This window comes from Cinclus cinclus, chromosome 7 (genome assembly GCF_963662255.1).
Source record: "Cinclus cinclus chromosome 7, bCinCin1.1, whole genome shotgun sequence".
NCBI lineage: Eukaryota > Metazoa > Chordata > Aves > Passeriformes > Cinclidae > Cinclus > Cinclus cinclus.
The window spans coordinates 4,962,733-4,968,732 of NC_085052.1; positions in this window are offsets into that span (position 1 = coordinate 4,962,733).

The following is a 6,000-nucleotide window of genomic DNA, read 5'->3' on the forward strand; positions in this document are numbered from 1 at the left end:
TAAGTGCAGCCACCTCCCTCTTTGCTTTTTGCTGTGAAATTCCACAATAAAAACCATGAAGGCAGTCCCATACTCATCTCATTTCATCATTTTGTCATTCGGTGGGATTTCCAGTGCTTTCCCTTGCAACATCCTCCCTAAAGGCTCCAGGAATAAGTGGACATAAAAGCCATTGATAACAAATATAGACATTAAGACTTTTCCTACAAAATTGTATTCATGTTTCTTCTGCAAACATTAAAAACCAGACACCTGGAGAAAAGAGATAATACAAATATTCTCTGGAAGAGCTTTCTTCCTCCAAGCACTGCTGAGAATTTGCAATTCACATCAAAACTGAGCAGACTTGCAAATTCCTTGTCTGTGGACACGGGCACTGAAGCATGGGTGAATATGGACATTAGGAATCCATCTCAGGTTAATAAACCCACAGCCTCCAAAGAAAGCTGGAAGGCTTTTACACCACACTACCTCCAAAATGGCCCAGTAGCATTCAAGTGACAATATTTAATAGGACTTGGCAGTTAAGATGTAGAAACAGGCCCTGGATATTTTGAGAGGTCTAATTTCAGCTCCACAGCCCTAAACAAGAACTCATTGGAGATTCCTTCTGAGTGTTTGTGCAATCAGTGGAACTTTGAGAATTCAATTCTCAGAGAGCAGGAAAATCAGGTACAAATCTAACTAACTGCAAATAAAATATTGACACTTTTTCACGTATAGAAGAAGCCAAAATCTAATAAGTATTTTGAAAGAATTTGTCTCCGTGCCTCACAAAATGATATAAATATTCTTTATGACAGGAATTTTTAGATGCAACTCCAAATTTAGAATACCTGTAATCTGTGATCTTGGGTTGAAGTCACTGAAGATAGATTTTCAAAGTACTGCTCAAGACGACCTTTTAATTACCAAATAAATAACATATTTGCCAGAAGAATAAGCTCAATGAAAATAAGAGAACTTGTTTTAAATAATACTGAACACTAACATAGGATAATTAGGATTAGAGCTATTATAATGGTGAGCCCAGACCTGATGTTCAGGAATAGGGTTTTGTCAATATGAATAGAAAAAGAGAGAAAAGAAAGAAGCTTGAAAACATGGAGCCACTTGAGCATTGGTATGAATATATTAAAGAATGCCAATGAATTTTCTCTAGCTGAGACATACTCATTTTCATATCACTTACTAGAGATGATTACTTGACATTTTAGTTAATATTCAATGTTAATTAGATAGACTGGAAGGAGAGGCATGGCTCAACATCTTCTGCCTCTTCTCTCTCCTTTATTAAAGCAGCTTTGGCCTCAGGTCAGCAAAGGATTTTGATACTTAACATTAGTATTATTAAGTGTATAAAGGATCATCATCAAAAAGACTGTGAATTTTCAAGTGGTTTTCTGTTAAGTTTTCTCAGCTTCCCCTTCAGTAGTGTAAGTTATTCCATTATATTCAGTACAACTTTGCTGGGGAGAGGAGCATCCATCAGGTTGACATCCAAGATGACAGAAAGATTCATCTAGAAAAAGTTCTTTGATTTAGACATTTTGCGCCCACCCCCCCCCCCCCCGCTTTGAATTTTTTTTTTCTTTTCTTGCTCACACATCTTTGTATAAGCCATAAAATACTCCACTGATCCCTAGGCTTACACAAGTCTGCTTCTTTTTGTAATTTCTAACAGCTGCAATCTCGGCAGCACTGCTGGATTTAATTAACCTGACAAAAGAGCCCTCTCCCTCCAGAAGAAGAGCTTTTATTCACCAAAGAGGACTCAAATATTAGCTCAGGCCTGTGGATCAGGAAGCCTGAAGTTTACTGGCAGATGTTTATATCTACAAACAACAAGGTAGGCACTTTATTTGCCAGGACCTGGAGTTTAAGCTCATGTACATTGTAGTATAGAGGATCTGGGGGAAAAAAAAAAATAAAATAAAAGGCAAAAACAAAACTCCACTAGGCTGGGACAGGCTTCTCTGTAGCCTAGCAGGGGTCCTCGGAATATGATATGGTTGGCTGAGATTTCTCAGTTTCAGAGTTCTGGAATAGCCCACAACACTTCCACACAACTGGCTGGGAGCCTGTGGCAGGGACCCCCTGGATACTGCTGCTCCATTTGTTCCTTCTCTGGGTACACGCAGTTTTCTTTCTACTGAAGTAAGGTGGGAAAGGTAACTAAAATTTCCCCAAATTCTCTGATAAAAGGCTCTGCTGTGCAGACAGGACGCTGCCACACAAGGATGGCTGTAACAGTCCCATACAGATGAGGTCTGGCTGAGGGTTTGTCTACTGCAGCCCTTGTCAGGGTAACCTTGATCTGTGAAGGCAATAAGACACATTAACAGGAGCAGGCATGTAACAGTAAATGAGATATGACAACATCTTTCCTCTCACTGCAGAGTCCCCTTAATTATGAGCCCTCTGATCCCTTTCTCTCCCCTTTTGTCTAACAAAAATCTGCAGCTGGAAGGTTCAATGTGTTTATCACCAGCACTTCTAAACTTCAGCTCTCTGGACTTACAAGTGAAAAAAATCCTGATTAACCCTCCAAATGCTGACTCCAGGCTGCAGCCAGTGCCTCCTCTCAGGAGTGTGGGTTCTGTCAGGAGGGAGCTGCCAAGTCCCACTGAAGAAGAAAGCTCCAACATCATCTGTCTGTGTGCCAGGCTCCCCCTTTGCCTGCCCAGCTCGTGGGCCCTCCTGGCAAGGCTGGAGTAAAACATCAGCACTTTTCAGCCCTTCAGCTTCAGGCAGAATTGGAATGGAGTATGGAATTTCCTACCTGTCCTTGTGCCCTGGTGCTCAGGGGCTGGCCTCTTGCTTTTGTCCTGCTTTGATCCTACCTGGATATGCTCAGAGTGAGGACTTGGCTTCCCTTGCAAATTCCCTTGTTATGCTTAAAGGGAAGCTTTTTTAAACTTTTCCTATAAATCAAGCTTCCTATTCCTGCTCCACTGCAAGCTCACATTCATCTTCCTTTGCCAGTTTTACACAGGGACTGGGTGAAGTGACTCAGCTGAGCTGGGAGAGAAGGAGGGTCTGGATGGTCGAGAAAATCTGTCAGGGCAGGACATTATGCACAGGGGAACCTCATCTGACCTCCAAGGGAGTCCCCGGAATAACAGGAGGGACTGGGAGGGTTTACAGTGATAGAGATTTATGATCCAGCTTCTTTCAGAAGTTGACATAGGATCTTTGCCTAAGGATTACACATGCATTTATAAAGACATAGAAAATAGAAAAGGAGCTGTTTGGAAGCAGTAATACAATGAAATGCTTAGGAAAACAAATGAAAAAAAAGTGATTAAAAAATATTTTCACCAGTGGTTTTTTTGGTGGGGGGGAGGGTTTGTTTTTTATTGTATGAAAAGTTCTGAGATAAAAAACTTTTAAAAACCCATCTCCCCAAATCATTCCAAATGGTCACAGAAGAGCAGGAAATTTTCCAAGAATAAAATGACTACTGAGAGTTTAATTTAACACTATCACATCCCACTATCCAGGCTTTCCTTGCCATTTCCTTGCCATTTCTTTGCCATTTCCCAGCACAGACTTTACAAGCAGGGATGAATAAACCCAGAATTTCAAAGCTGACACTGCATAAGGCAGCCTTGAAACCCTTTTCCTGTCTGAGCAGCAGCTGTGCTGCTCCTTTGCTGATGCAGAAGTGGCCACAGGCTCTCTGTGCTGGCCACAGGGCAGTGTCTGCGTGCTGGGTGTGTAATGCCAGCTCAGCAGGCTCTCCACACCATGGGCTTTTCCATTTCCAGCTCAGCTGGCTCCCCACAGTAATTATGTGCTTGAAATGGATTAGACAATTTCTATAGTGAGACTGCCAGTGGTAAATGCAAAAATCTGTAGGCACACCTACTTCAGTCGCCTCATAAATGAGAAATGTTGATTGTTCCTTGCCCTGCTCTGAAAGATGGGGACTGTTACATGGCAAAAACCAGAGACAAACATGTTGTTTTTCCTGTTAAATTTCATTCTTTAAGCTTAAAACAGGAATTAATTTAACCTGAAAAGGATATTTCCATTTTCATCCTTTGCAGAAGGTGTCGTCTACAACAGGACTGAATTCCCAGCAAATGCCTGTCCCCCTGAAATCACATTTTCCAAAAACAATCTGCTCATTAAAATGACTTTGCTGTGTGTTTTATTCACTGCCTCGGGTCTTTCAGCCCCGTGTCAAAGGAGTGCAGGGAAAGGACTCCATGAGGATACCAAATCTAAACAGGATCTCACAGCCCAGTGAGGAATACACCCCAATCCCAGAGATCTCAGTGTTTTCCTGAAGTGCAGCATCTCCTCTCCCCAGTCTGAATCTTTCCTGTGACACTCACCACCCTCCTGGTGAGCTGCTGTGATCCAGCTGAGTGCAGGCTGTTCCAACCTGGCACTCCATGGTCTGCACCCCCTGCTTTGGGAAAAGGTTAAAAATAAGGTGCTCAAGTCTGGAGTCAGATTCTAATTAGAAGCAATCTTTCTCCAGCAGCTGAAATCAGAGAGGACAGGGAGTATTGCATTAAAACTGTAAAAAAGCACTTTTCAATCCAGTTTTTAAAAACTCTGTCTGCATTGTGGTTTCTTCCTTTGGTTTCAGTTGAGGTATTTTATATTTTACTAGTTAAAAATGTGGACTCCTGAGTCTAAAAGGAACTGAGAGTTTCTATCTGAGCACCATCTCAAGGCTGAGTTCACGGCTGACCAAAACCCAGTGAAACGCTAAGGTCTTGAGCTGGTTTGGAGAGAAGAAATCAGAAAGAAAATCAAGGTTCTGATGGAGCTTTTCACAAGGCAAGTGTGTAATCATGGAAAGCACGCAGTCAAGACATAAAATCACTCCAGATGGGCTGGTGTGAAAGGCCAGAGTTTGGTAATAAAAATGGGGATTGCATATCCCATGGAAGCTCATCAGCCACAAAGGGAGAAGTGGCAGCCTAATTCATTGTATTCAAGGCTCTCCAGTGAGGGCCAGAAATAATGCACACACCAGGGAGGATGGAGACTGAAGGAGGGGTTTCTGTCACCCCCCATTTGTTATCAGTGCTGGGAGAAGAGGTAACACACAGGGAGCAGAAATGATGGGGCAAAGTGAAGAGGTGGGGAAGAGAAGAACGAGCTGAGGTCTGGAAAATGTTCCATGATGTGCCTCAGCCAAGCACAGAACTGTCAGTGATGCCTTCAGTTTTGGATTTCATATTTTCCAGATTCTGTACTGCATTAGGATATAACTCTGAACTTCATATGAAGTGTCAGCAAGTTCTCTTCACAGTTCAGTCGGACAAAACAATCCTTTTCCAGCCCCAGAACCAAGGACTGCAGCTTCAGACCCCAAAAGTGCAAACAGAGAACTGAGGGGAGAATCTGGGAGGATGGGACTGCAGAACCTGGAGCTGGGATTGGACAATTAACTCCAATGTGGAAATGGACCAAAATTTATAAAAGTGTGAAAGTTTGTGACCCATTGTCCATCTTGGGTGTAGCCCTGGCCAGGCTCTTGTACTGCACATGGTGTATCCTTTAAAGGCCTTTTAATAAATCCCTATTTTATTCCTTTGACACTAACCTCTTTCCAGGTAGCCTCCTCAGGCATCAGCAGCAGCAAACACAGATAAAAGACAAGCATCTGCATAAGGGCGTAAAAACAAAATTCCCTACCATTCTAAACAATTCCTTCACAAATAATCCCTTTGATTAAGAAAGCTACCAATATAGTGAGGAACTTTTGCCATCTTAGCAATTTATGCAGGGTTTTTTTAAGGTCAAAATGCACCATTTTCTGTTTGCCTTTTGTTTCTCATGCAAAAGAAATCTTTTTGGTGTTCCACTTCCTGGACTTCACTAACCTATTCCCATTATTTTACACTTATTGTTTTCCCTACCTTTGCTGGAGGCTTCACAATCACTTTGAAATCTATTTTGCCAGGCAAAATCGCCGTGCGCTGAATTTTTCTGGTTGAAAAATGTGCTGCATTTTGTGGAGAAGGAAAAGACACC